At 38.1% G+C, this 15,000-nt stretch overlaps 1 long non-coding RNA gene across 1 annotated transcript; it reads left to right on the top strand.

Annotated features, from left to right (window-relative positions):
- The first annotated feature begins 3,922 nt into the window (after positions 1–3,922).
- Positions 3,923–5,902, top strand: LOC129877553 (uncharacterized). Its single transcript, XR_008763554.1, has 4 exons — positions 3,923–3,993; positions 4,084–4,179; positions 4,798–4,844; positions 5,844–5,902. It is a non-coding gene; the product is annotated as an uncharacterized LOC129877553 (long non-coding RNA).
- Positions 5,903–15,000: the final 9,098 nt, after the last annotated feature.

Genomic DNA, 15,000 nt, shown 5'->3' with positions numbered 1-15,000 from the left:
ATGACCCACAGAGGTTCTCATATACGTATCATGTTGTTTTAGTCCGATTTGACTACACTTGGTGTATATGCATTACGTGTCTAGAATTCAACCTGACCACAACTGATAAATATATATACGAGGGTCCAGGTCAGACCCTAGTCACAACCTATGGGGTTGGGTCATGACAACTCAATAATTGGCTCACCTGGGAATTGGAACCAAACTATCTTGTTTCTACAATCAATGTTAGCATAACAAGAAGCTAACCATTACATATCCATAATAATGTCAAACTCTGTCATATCCAACTCTATTAAATCATCAAGGTATGATGACTATATACACCCACCGAGTAATTTCTATATATTTGCTTTACTACAATAGAGTCTCCTACCAGTATAGCTACCTCAAATGGTTCTATTAATTCGGGTTTTATTCTGATTCTACTAGTAATAAAGGGAGATATATATGATGAGGTGGATCCTGGATCTATCAATATATATACATCCTAGGTGAATATTAATAATATACCTGTAACCACATTTGGTGACGCTTTCTAATCCTGTTAACTAGCTAAAGCATATATGAAGTTTGAAGGACCGCTAGAAGTAGAAGCTTCACCACTGCCTCTACCACGGCCTACTGATGTATGAATACCTAGCCTCATAGGGCGCATAGCCACTGAAGATAAAGAACCAACAACTAACCTAGTAGGATGAGCTGCACTACTTGGATTACCCCTAAGTGGACACTCTCTCATGAGATGGCCTTAACGGCCGTAAGTAAAACAAGCACTTGTAGTAAAATGGCATTCCCCAAAATAAGCCTACCACAATGAGCAAACTGAGGCAAAGTGGTCTCAACTGACCCAAACCCTTGTTCATCTGTGAACCTGAAACCCTAGATCTCTAGCTAGCTCTTGCATACCCTATGCTACCGAATCTCCTACTTGTGAACTATGGGGTGGTCCCCACCAAGGACATATGGCAGCCACGAATTGGCTGCATAAATGTTTTGGCCCAATAGGGGATAGACACATGTCACCCTTAGGGGCTGACATGTGTCACCTCTTTAGGAGACATATATATGACTCTTAAGTCATTACTTATCACATTTTGTAGCTGAAACTTCAGCCAAGGAAGAGGAAAAAAATGTGAAGAACAAAAGGAACAAGACAGCCATGGTTTTGAAGGATTAAAGGTGAGTTCCTCGATTTTCCTTCATGAATTACTTACCTACAGTTCTCCTTAATCATGTCGATATGTATATATGTATCTTATGATGTCTACGGAATCATTTCTTCAGCTTTACACTTGGAAAAAATAAGAGAAAGTTGAAGGAAAAACTTTAAGAGCAAGAAGAGAGGGTTACGTGTTTGAGGCCAAGAAAGGTAAGGCCCGAGTTTAGTTCTATGAATTAATTATTTAAGGTATACCATGGTTATATAATTATGTTTGATAACATAAAATTCTAATTTGGGACAACAGAGAAGCGACACAAACAGTCCGCTCCATTTCAACACGTCAAGAGGTTTCTGAAGTGAGTTTTGGGCGAGTTTGGCCAATTAAGGATAAGGTAAGGCCTTCCATTTCAATTTGGAGTTTATGGTGTTGTAAATAAGTGTATTATATGTTTTTTAAGTTGCTTGAAATATGAGAACATCATATAAATGCTCGACATCAAAGACAATCTAAATTGGAGTTGTTATAATTGAATTATCATCAAAGTAAAGTGTTGTACTTATGGTGTGATGCTGTAGGTGTATGTGTGTGTGTGTGGGGGGGGGGGTGCATTTCAGGGACTAAATTTATTCTAAAAGGGTTGTAGGGGCTATTGGTTTCAGCCACACGACCCCTCATTTTGTATGGAATAAAGATTAAAAACCCTATTTTGATATCGTCATGATAAGCAAGTTGGTTGAAGCTTGTGTTGTGTAATGTTGTCATGGTTTATGTGTATATATGCTGCAGGGTGTTGTTGTTGTTGGTTGTCTGTACTGATTAGGGACTTAATTGGAAATTTGGATAGGGCATATTATAGGGGAGGTGCTGCCCAATTTTCGTTAACGCCTTAACTAATTAAAAAACTAAGATGCAACTTAAGGTGATGGAAAGTCAAGAGTGGTTGATACTCGTATTACTTCCATGTTTAATAGGTTCAAAGGACGATGAGGCGAACGTGACAAAGAGTAACCCGTATGAGGTATGTGAAGCTTTCTCTTGGCATGTTTTGTTATAAGTATGTAAAGCTATTTTTAATTCCTTTTGGCATGTATTAGCCTTAAGTAAATTGTATGTGAAATGAGGGGATAATTCCATTCCCAAAACTCCAAGTACACCTCATAATCCCTGTCCACTGCTTAGTATTGGAACTCCTTCTAGAATAAAGTACTGCCTGTTAAGGCTTCTACGTGTAAAAGAGGAGTGTGTGGAAAGATACCTCTCCTTTCTCTTGATAAGTACTTGGTATGAAAAAGAGATTATGATGCCATAGTTGTTCATCGAGCCCTAGATGGGCTGAGTACAAAATATGTACAAGATGACCACACGAACGGAAGCACAGACTATATAGAGCTTATTCTCTTTGTTTTTCGGGCATGTCTTAGTTATAAGTTAAATATAATATGAGCTCTACGATAACTCCATTCTTAAGCATCTCTTATCTACCCCTGAATATTGAACTCTTATGGTAGTTGAACTATCCCCCTAGAACTTCTATATGTAGAAAAGGTAACCAATGTACAGGCTCCAAGTCTTAAAGACTATATGTTAACAAATGTTTTCGGTTCCATAAGTGATTTGACTTTGCGTTAATACATGTCTAGGTTTCCCGATATTATAATTGATATAGCCTATAATGGCATTTGGAGGACACTCAAGATGACTACACTACTACTCAAGTCCTTAGGCAAAAGTTTAACTTTCTTATTCTATCGAGTCTCTCATAATGATTTAAATTGCATATGGTTACTCACTACTGTACTCGTGTATATTGTATCACTTCTTTGTCGAGTCCTTGACCGGTTATCAGATTTGTGCTCAATTCTTTTGCATTGTCCACCTTCCCTCATTAGAGGGCCGGGCTACGTATGTATATATATAATGATGTGTTGTAATAAGGTGGTGATGGCACTGGGTCTATGATGGTCTTACAGATGTATTCAGCGGATCCCTGATAGGGCTGGCTATATGGTATAATATGAGCATGCATACTTTTTATGATTCACAGGGTACATGTACATATTTCTAATTTGATATTTTATCCCTATTTCTGTTATAACCCGTATTTTTCACATTAGGATATTTTGGAGACAACGGTAACAAGTCAAGGGCAAGGCTATGTTTGATCTTGTTGGACAAAAAAAAATCTTATGATTAATTAGAATTTCAACTTGGAAATATTAGAAAAAGTAAGGGGCAAAAATTAGAATTTCTCATGGAGGATGTTATATCCCGTATTTTATACGGTTGGATGTTTAAAGGTAGCCATGGTAAAGTTAAGGGAATGAACATCTTCCAAAATTTATTTAATATACAAGTTGGATATGAATATTATTTATGATCATTAATAGTGTGGAAATATTGTAAAAGGCAAAGGGCAAAAAGGATAATTCGCAAAGTAGCCTATGGTAATATTGTGGAAGGCTAGGGGTAAAATGGGAATTTCACAAAGTCTTCAAGAAGACTCATATGGGGCCCACATGCCACATGGCATCCCATGATTGGAGAAAAGGGGTGTGTTGGACCAATTAAACCTTGACATGTGTCACCACTTAGATCTTGACATTTGTCACCACTTAGGGCTTGACACGTGTCACCACTTAGGGGATGACATGTGTCACCCCTAAAGTTGTATATATATATGAGTCTTATGACTCATTAATCTCCATAATCATCTAGAGATTTCATGAGAAACAAAACCGAAATTACAAAAAAAAAAAAAAAAAAGAGAAGAGAAGAGAAACATAGGCTAGAAACAAGGAAAGAGCTACGATTTTGGGAGGAGAAAAAGGTAAGTTCTCCGATTCCGTTCCAAGAATTAATCATATGAGATATACCATGATGTAATGAAGATGTTAGTAATGAAATTTTATGGTTTTAGGCAGCCCAAAACGTTACCAAACAGTCCCTAAGTTTCAGCTGCGCTAAAGGAAATTCCGAGGCAAGTTTTGGCGGGTTTTGGTGAATTTCGGGAAAGGTAAAGTTTTCTATTTTGAACTGGACTTTATGATGATGTTATGAAGTATATTACATGTCTTAAAATATTCTGGAAGTGTAAAAAAATATATAAGGATGTTTGACGTTAGAAACAAACTAAATGGAAGTCGTAGTAGTTAAATCGAAGTCGCGTAGTGTGTTGTTGTTGTGGTGCTGCTGTTTGGTAAAGGTTTAATTGCGTGTTGCAGGGCTGTAAAGTACTCAAAAATGGATGTGGTTGCTGCTGGTTGCAGCCACACAACCCTCCGTTTGGTATGACTACATATTTTACGAAATAAATGTTAAAAACTCTATTTTGGTACCGTAGTTTGGACTGAGTTGTATAGAGCTTGTATTGTGTAAAGTTGAAGTGATTTAATTGTATACATGCTGCTGGCTGTTGTTGTTGGTATGGTTGTTGACATGGTGGCCGAGTTGAAAACTCGGGGATGTTCAAGTTACAGGGGAGATGCTGCCCGATTTTCGGAAGATTCGGAGCTAGTAATAAACTAGTCGAGAGACATAGATAAGGAAATGATTCCTATTGTTACTTGGGTGTAGAGTTGGAAATTGGAAAGTGAAAGTTTATTAACCTTAGTATTAATTTCATGTTAAATAGGTTCAAGAGACGACGAGGCGAGCATAGTTAAGAGTAATCCGTAAGAGGTATGTAAAGCAAACCTTTCTTTCTTTTGGCATGTATTTGTTATAAGTATGTAAAGCATATTCTTTTGATTTTCATGTTTTGACATAAGTATGTAAAGCTAATATTTGTTTTGGTATGGTATTTATGAAACAAAAATATGACTTTTATATAATTTCAAAGAGGTTCCTATTCCTAGAGCCATTAGGATGGACAATTCCTTGATTTCCAAAAGGTATTTTATTATGCTTCGATACGTCTATATGATTTCAGAAGATTTATTTTGATATAATCCAGGGTAACTTTTGAAAGGTACTTGACATGACTCTTGTCTCGATTTTTAAATGATAGCTCATTTTGATTATTCCATCGAGTCTCAAATATGATTTAATTTGCATTAGTTTCTCACTACTCCACTCGTGGATGCCCCAATGCTTCCTTCACCGAGCCCGGGCCGTGTTTTGTTTTCGTGCGTACTTCTCTGCATTGTTCGCCGTGTCCCGACGTGAGGGGGCAGGTATGACATGTACATGGGGTGGTAAATATTATGCCACGGAGTTATGCTGTGCCATGTACATATATGTTTGTGATATGATATGATATGATATGATTTGATATGGCCATCTGATATGATATGATTTGTTACAGAGATATTCCCTACTCTGGTGTTATGCTGTGCCGTGGCACCGATGATGGGAGGGCGACCACACTTTGTTCACCGAGTCCTATAATGGGGCCGGATATGGCATATGTTTTTCTGCATACATTATCTGAGGTTTTGATCAGCATTTGATATCTCCGGACATTTTTCTCAGTTTTGTACATTCTATCGCGGTAATGACTTTACTTATTACAATCCATTATATGTGGTTTGATAAACATTTGATATTTTTGGATATTTTGCTCATTTTTGTACATTTTGCTCTGGTAATGACTTTACTGATTTCAGTCCATGCTTTACATACTCAGTACATTTTCCGTACTGACCCCTTTTCTTCGGGGGCTGCGTTACATGCCCGCAGGTACAGATGATTGGTTTGCTGATCCGCTCGCTTAGGACATCCACCATGTTGGTCGACAGTACTCCTTTGTTCGGAGTTCTACTTTGGTACTGACACCTTCTGTGGTATATATATATACGTTGTTCAGGATACGGCGGGGCCCTGTCCCGTCATATGACTAGGATATCATTCTGTAGAGGTCTGTAGACATGAGATGTGGGTTTTGTATATATGTTTTGGGTTTTGTGTGTTTCTTTATGGCCTATCGGCCCTCGTGCGTTATATCTATTTTGTGATCTATTTAGAGATCCCTTCTAATCATTACCTATGTTTATTTGATTAATGTACTAAGTGGGGATAAGGGTACGTATGGGTGCCTAACTCGGGCACCAGTCATGGCCTACGGAGTTGGGTCGTGACAGAAGTGGTATCAGAGCGGTCCTTCCTCGGAATGTCTACAGACCGTGTCTAGTAGAGTCTTGTTTATCGGTGTGTTGCGCGCCACATCTATAAACAGGAGGCTACAGGGCATTTAGGATGTTACCTTTCTTTCATATCTAAGATCGTGCGATAGAGCCCATCCGTAGGACATGAAATTCCTTTTTCTAACATTTGATTTCAGCTAAGGAACGATATCGATAGAGGAATGCGATGGATGATATTGGGAGATACATAGTATACGGGTAAGTAAAGGTATGAAAGCGATATGTTGAGTAAGGTGTTGAGCTTGAAATGTAAAGTTGAAAATTTAAAGGAAAGTAGATAGGAAAGTACAATAAATGCAGTTTGAGGTAGACACATGAGGTAAGTCCATTATTTTTATACGGTTATTGATATTGAAAGCTTTGTGTGACTGTGATATAAGGTGATATAAAAAAAATGTATATGTTGGCCCTGTGAGGCATTGCTGCTATCTTCTGCGTGCTGGTTTTGAGATAGTACAAAATAAAGAGGAAACTATTCCCAATTATTTTTTTGAGAATGGAACAAAAGCAAGGAAGAGACTGAGACATACGTTTAGAAGATGTCTTGGAAGTTGATATCGATAGGGTAAAATTTATAACGTTGGACTAAAACTGAAAGAGGTTCCCTCTATGTTTTTTGTAAAAGGAGTACCATTTTTACTTGGAGAGTCATAATTCGAAAGAGAATTTCGGTTGGAAGGAAAAGTGTCCAGCGATTGAGTTTCATTCTTGCTGGAAAGTACAAAACCCTCAGCTGTTATTTGATGACTAGAAAAAATTGTTCACGACTCAAGACCATGTGAGTCAAGTACTAGGAAGTACTCTGATGCTTAGTGGATATTAGTTCCTCTCTGGTGGAGGTTGGGAAAATGCTGTATGGGGATATTTTATCAGTTCCTAATCTACTAATTGGAGGTGTAACCAGTGAATAGAAAAACATAAATTTGTAGGCGATTCAAGGTCACATGTTTCATGTGGTGGAAAAATGCTGGGGTGATTCATTAGGGCCTGCGATACGGAGGGATGATTTAGACAAAGGTTGAATACGTTTGCCTCACTAACTAGAATTAACCTGTAGCAAGAATTGTGAGGAAGGTGAAGAAGTGTTATACGAGTAGGGTATACTGTGAATATACGAGAATCGTTATGAAAATAAGTAAAGCTTAGTAAGGAAGCAACTACAAGATATGGTCGTGAGTAAGATTAGGAGTTAGTATCGGGTACACGATAAGGATGAAAGCTCATGAGGAAGAAAAGGGTATTATGTATATGTACCTCCATATTGGAAAATAGTGGGATACCTAGAGGAGAAAGAACAGAAATTACAAAACAACTGAGGCATTATGAAATTATTAAAGGAACAAGTAATATCCATTGGGAAAAACTGTGATAACAAAATGTGAAACATGTGTCATCAGAGTATAATTGCCCCGAATGGAGAATCAGACACGACCATAAGCACTAGTGACGTACTGATTGGGATGAATTGAATGTAGCTTCGACTAAACTACTACATTAGTTATATGACTCGAGTACGTGTACTATTCATCGAGAATACTAAGCAACCCATGGTTGTACTAAGGTTTCTTATAGAGGCAACCTAAAGTATAAATGTTCTAATAGAAGGTGTAGACATGGTGCAGTATGTTAAATATGTTAAAACAGAATCATTTGCGCATGAATAGTTGAAAATGAACAGAGGATGACATGGGTACACCCTAAAGGGTGGAAGTGGACAAGAGAAATACAAGCGTAAGAGAAAATCAACTGATACTATCATATGTATACGGGAACGCTTACACTCCAAACGAGATCCTATAACAGATGGATGGATCTCGAGGCTAATAATAAATAGATATAAGTTGCGGTATCTGAGACCGTGTGAAGAATCATTGGTAGAGACCTTGATGGATGGTGCGATCACTACCCTCGGGAATCTGGTAGTCCAGGACAAAAGATAGTCACGCACGAAAGCAAAAAGTAAAGATTGAGGATCAAAAAGGGTAAAACAGTAATTGTAAAAGATGGATGTGTTACGAAAGCGTCTCAGAATCTGTAAGATCTCGACTCGCTCCCAATAATGTAATAAAGGTAAAACGAGGAAATGGACGCGATTATATCAACATTAACGTACCCAATTCCATCAAAGTTATGAGGTTAAGCATGCTCAGGTGGGAGCAATTTTAGGATGGGTGACCCCCCGGGAAGTATGCAAGAATTTTATATAATTAGACGTAAGAGACAAATGAGAAGTTAGAGTAATCTAAGGGAAAAAAATTAGAGTTTATGGAATGACTGGAAACCATACAAGGCCACGTAAGACGATGTAGACTAGGCCGGTGAAGAGACAGAAAGTACATCACAACTCTAGAACAACGATATGCTTGAACAACGTTTGGAGCTATTTTGTAGTCTAGTTGATTGTGAATATATCCATACATATATGAATGTGTAGAATGTACGATGTACGATTATATCGGTGGACATGTGAGTTCCAACAACTGGTGTCACAATAAGAAAGGTATTAATCACGCTAGGGTACCAAAGATCGAGCGACAATAAGAATAAAAGGTACAACTGTTGCAATGTACTCTACTATTATTTGACTGTAGGTTAAATTGGAGATTTTAGTAGAGCGATATTTGGGAAATAAAGAGGGTAAGTAGATAGAAAACAAAGAGATCAAACTATTAGAAGGAGGTGAAAAGTAAGGAAACCTCAATAAGTGAAACTCCCGAGAGAAATCACCGGCAAGGCGCGAGACCATATTATATTAGGCCAAAGAGGGATCACAATATTCTCAAGTACCAAAAAAAAAGGGAACCCATAACGGGGAATGAGGACTCGTGTAAGACCTAGTAGTTCGAGTATATTTTCAATTCTCAGGAGAACCAGTGATGGAATGGGCAGTTAATACAACATCGCCGAGAGGGAAGTTTATTTCCTACCTTAAGGCGAGAAAAATGATTAGAAAAGGTTGTGTTTATCACCTGGTTCGCATATAGTATTTGGAAGCGGAAGTGCCAACCCTTCAGTCAGTCCCCGTAGTTAATGAATTCTCATATATATATCCAGACGAGCTTCCAGGCCTTCCTCCCGAACGAGAGATAGATTTTACCGTAGATGTGATGCTAGATACCCATATGATATATATTCCTCCATACAGAATGGCAGCTGCAGAATTAAAAAGAGCTGAAGGAGCAGTTAAAAGACTTACTAGAAAAAGGCTTCATCAGACCCAGTACTTCACCTTGGGGAGCCCCGATATTATTTGTGTAAAAGAAAGATGGGTCGCTGCAGATGTGTATTGATTACAGGCAGCTGAATAAGGTAACCATTAAGAATAAACACCCCCTTCCCAAGATTGATGATTTATTTGATCAGTTGGAGGGTGCTAAGTGGTTTTCAAAAATAGACTTGCGATTGGGTTATCATCAGGTGCGGCTAAGAGAATCAGATAAACCAAAGACAATATTCTGGACCCAATATGGCATTATGAGTTCAGAGTGATGTCTTTTGGCCTGAAAAATGCTCCAGCGGGATTCATGGACCTGATAAATCGGGTATTTAGACCATTCTTGGATATGTTTATGATTATATTTATTGATGATATTCTGATTTATTCTTGGTCAGAAGCAGAGCATGCAAATCATCTGAGAGCGGTACTTGTAGTACTCTGACACCAGAAACTGTATGCTAAATTTTCCAAATGTGAATTTTTGTTGACTTCTATGGCACTTCTGGGATATATTGTTGGGGCTGATGGTATTCGGGTAGATACACTGAAGATCGAGGCCGTAAAGAACTGGCCTAGGCCGACGACACCTACAGAGGTACGCAGCTTCTTGGGATTAACAAGTTATTATAGGATATCTGTAGAGAAATTTTCTTCAATTTCAGCACCACTGACAAGATTAACTCAGAAAGAAGTCAAATTCAATTGTACTCATGCCTGTGAACGAACCTTTAAGTAATTGAAAGAGAATTTGACTACAACTCCAGTTCTAACTCTTCCAGAGATACCATATGGGTATGTTATTTATTGTGATGCTTCGAGTGTGGGAATAGGTTGTGTCTTGATGCAGCACAGCCAAGTTATAAAGTACGTTTCCCGGCAGCTTAAAAAAAAATATATGAAAGAAGGGATAGGTAATGGGCATACTTAAAAGGATAACAATAAGAGGAACCCTCCTGAAGTATGAAGACATCCCATGAGGTTAGTTTAACATTCGAGGATGAATGTTCAAAAGGGGGGAAGAATGTTATAACCCGTATTTTTCACATTAGGATATTTTGGAGACAACGGTAACAAGTCAAGGGCAAGGCTATGTTTGATCTTGTTGGACAAAAAAAAATCTTATGATTAATTAGAATTTCAACTTGGAAATATTAGAAAAAGTAAGGGGCAAAAATTAGAATTTCTCATGGAGGATGTTATATCCCGTATTTTATACGGTTGGATGTTTAAAGGTAGCCATGGTAAAGTTAAGGGAATGAACATCTTCCAAAATTTATTTAATATACAAGTTGGATATGAATATTATTTATGATCATTAATAGTGTGGAAATATTGTAAAAGGCAAAGGGCAAAAAGGATAATTCGCAAAGTAGCCTATGGTAATATTGTGGAAGGCTAGGGGTAAAATGGGAATTTCACAAAGTCTTCAAGAAGACTCATATGGGGCCCACATGCCACATGGCAGCCCATGATTGGAGAAAAGGGGTGTGTTGGACCAATTAAACCTTGACATGTGTCACCACTTAGATCTTGACATTTGTCACCACTTAGGGCTTGACACGTGTCACCACTTAGGGGATGACATGTGTCACCCCTAAAGTTGTATATATATATGAGTCTTATGACTCATTAATCTCCATAATCATCTAGAGATTTCATGAGAAACAAAACCGAAATTACAAAAAAAAAAAAAAAAAAGAGAAGAGAAGAGAAACATAGGCTAGAAACAAGGAAAGAGCTACGATTTTGGGAGGAGAAAAAGGTAAGTTCTCCGATTCCGTTCCAAGAATTAATCATATGAGATATACCATGATGTAATGAAGATGTTAGTAATGAAATTTTATGGTTTTAGGCAGCCCAAAACGTTACCAAACAGTCCCTAAGTTTCAGCTGCGCTAAAGGAAATTCCGAGGCAAGTTTTGGCGGGTTTTGGTGAATTTCGGGAAAGGTAAAGTTTTCTATTTTGAACTGGACTTTATGATGATGTTATGAAGTATATTACATGTCTTAAAATATTCTGGAAGTGTAAAAAAATATATAAGGATGTTTGACGTTAGAAACAAACTAAATGGAAGTCGTAGTAGTTAAATCGAAGTCGCGTAGTGTGTTGTTGTTGTGGTGCTGCTGTTTGGTAAAGGTTTAATTGCGTGTTGCAGGGCTGTAAAGTACTCAAAAATGGATGTGGTTGCTGCTGGTTGCAGCCACACAACCCTCCGTTTGGTATGACTACATATTTTACGAAATAAAGGTTAAAAACTCTATTTTGGTACCGTAGTTTGGAATGAGTTGTATAGAGCTTGTATTGTGTAAAGTTGAATTGATTTAATTGTATACATGCTGCTGGATGTTGTTGTTGGTATGGTTGTTGACATGGTGGCCGAGTTGAAAACTCGGGGATGTTCAAGTTACAGGGGAGATGCTGCCCGATTTTCGGTAGATTCGGAGCTAGTAATAAACTAGTCGAGAGACATAGATAAGGAAATGATTCCTATGGTTACTTGGGTGTAGAGTTGGAAATTTAAAAGTGAAAGTTTATTAACCTTAGTATTAATTTCATGTTAAATAGGTTCAAGAGACGACGAGGCGAGCATAGTTAAGAGTAATCCGTAAGAGGTATGTAAAGCAAACCTTTCTTTCTTTTGGCATGTATTTGTTATAAGTATGTAAAGCATATTATTTTGATTTTCATGTTTTGACATAAGTATGTAAAGCTAATATTTGTTTTGGTATGGTATTTATGAAACAAAAATATGACTTTTATATAATTTCAAAGAGGTTCCTATTCCTAGAGCCATTAGGATGGACAATTCCTTGATTTCCAAAAGGTATTTTATTATGCTTCGATACGTCTATATGATTTCAGAAGATTTATTTTGATATAATCCAGGGTAACTTTTGAAAGGTACTTGACATGACTCTTGTCTCGATTTTTAAATGATAGCTCATTCTGATTATTCCATCGAGTCTCAAATATGATTTAATTTGCATTAGTTTCTCACTACTCCACTCGTGGATGCCCCAATGCTTCCTTCACCGAGCCCGGGCCGTGTTTTGTTTTCGTGCGTACTTCTCTGCATTGTTCGCCGTGTCCCGACGTGAGGGGGCAGGTATGACATGTACATGGGGTGGTAAATATTATGCCACGGAGTTATGCTGTGCCATGTACATATATGTTTGTGATATGATATGATATGATATGATTTGTTACGGAGATATTCCCTACTCTGGTGTTATGCTGTGCCGTGGCACCGATGATGGGAGGGCGACCACACTTTGTTCACCGAGTCCTATAATGGGGCCGGATATGGCATATGTTTTTCTGCATACATTATCTGAGGTTTTGATCAGCATTTGATATCTCCGGACATTTTTCTCAGTTTTGTACATTCTATCGCGGTAATGACTTTACTTATTACAATCCATTATATGTGGTTTGATAAACATTTGATATTTTTGGATATTTTGCTCATTTTTGTACATTTTGCTCTGGTAATGACTTTACTGATTTCAGTCCATGCTTTACATACTCAGTACATTTTCCGTACTGACCCCTTTTCTTCGGGGGCTGCGTTACATGCCCGCAGGTATAGATGATTGGTTTGCTGATCCGCTCGCTTAGGACATCCACCATGTTGGTCGACAGTACTCCTTTGTTCGGAGTTCTACTTTGGTACTGACACCTTCTGTGGTATATATATATACGTTGTTTAGGATACGGCGGGGCCCTGTCCCGTCATATGACTAGGATATCATTCTGTAGAGGTCTGTAGACATGAGATGTGGGTTTTGTATATATGTTTTGGGTTTTGTGTGTTTCGTTATGGCCTATCGGCCCTCGTGCGTTATATCTATTTTATGATCTATTTAGAGATCCCTTCTAATCATTACCTATGTTTATTTGATTAATGTACTAAGTGGGGATAAGGGTACGTATGGGTGCCTAACTCGGGCACCAGTAATGGCCTACGGAGTTGGGTCGTGACAATATCTCTATCTTAGATATGCTTTCAGTAGTATTATGTTATGGTTTACATACTCAGTACATATGTCGTAATTACCCCTTTCTTTGGGGGGGCTACATTTAATGCCCACAGGTACAGATACAGGTTTTGGGAGTCTGTCAGTTTAGGATTCCGTTCAGCTTAACTGGAATAGGCTCTATTATATTAGAGCCTAGTTTTGGATACTGGCCATTGATGTATATAATTATTTAGTTATTCAGGGATACAGTGGGGGCCCTATCCTGCCATATGTTGTCGTTAATATTTTTACAGGTCTGCATACATGTATATGTGGGTTGTTTATGTCAGTTTAGTTCAGCTGGGTCTACATGATGTATGGTATATATTATTATATTATGGCAACCTTGTCGGCTTGCATGTCCTTTTATGTTATGATACAAATGAAAGAGGCTACAAATATATAAAATGCTATGACCCATGGAGGTTCTCATGTACGTATCATGTTGTTTGTTGTCCAATTTGACTACACTTGATGTATATGCATTACATGTCTATAATTTGACCTGACCACAACTGATAAATATGTATAGGAGGGTCCAGGTCGGACCCCAGTCACAACCTATGGGGTTGGGTTATGACAACTCAATAATTGGCTCACTTGGGAATTAGAACCAAACGATCTTGTTTCTACAATAAATGTTAGCATAACAAGAAACTAACCATTACATATCCATAATAATGTCAAACTCTGTCATATCTAACTGTATTAAATCAGCAAGGTATGATGACTATATATACCCACCGAGTAATTTCTATATATTTGCTTTACTATAATAGAGTCTCCTACCAGTATAGCTACCTCAAATGGTTCTATTAATTCAGGTTTTATTCCGATTCTACTAGTAATAAAGGTAGATATATATGATGAGGTGGAGCCTAGATCTATCAATGTATATACATCCCAGGAGAAGATTGATAATATACCTGTAACCATATTTGGTGATACTTTCTAATCATGTCTACTAGCTAAGGCATATATAAAGTTCGAAGGACCGCTAGAACTGGAAGCTCCAGCACGGCCTCTGCCACGGCCTGCTGATGTATGAATACCTTTCCTCGTAGGGCGCATATATAATGCAGCTTGAGTAGTAAAGTCACTGAAGAAGAAGAACCAATAACTGACCCAATAGGCTGAGCTACACCACTTGGATTACCCCTTAGTGGACACTCTTTCATGATATGGCCTTGATGGCAGTAAGTAAAACAAGCACTTGTAGTAAAATGAAATTTCCCAAAATAAGCCTACCACAATGAGCAAACTGAGGCAAAGTGGTCTCGACTGACCCAAACCCCTGTTCATCAATGAACCTGAAACCCTAGAGCTCTGGCTAGCTTTTGAATACCCTGTGCTACCGAATCTCCTACTTGTGAACTATGGGGGTGCACTCTGGGCTAAATGAGAAGGATATTTTCTATACTGCTAAGGCTGCCCGCTCGAAACTCACCAGAATAAC

This window comes from Solanum dulcamara, chromosome 12, assembly GCF_947179165.1.
Source record: "Solanum dulcamara chromosome 12, daSolDulc1.2, whole genome shotgun sequence".
NCBI lineage: Eukaryota > Viridiplantae > Streptophyta > Magnoliopsida > Solanales > Solanaceae > Solanum > Solanum dulcamara.
Note: the sequence above shows the minus strand (reverse complement) of the source record. Positions and strands in the feature narration are given on the sequence as shown.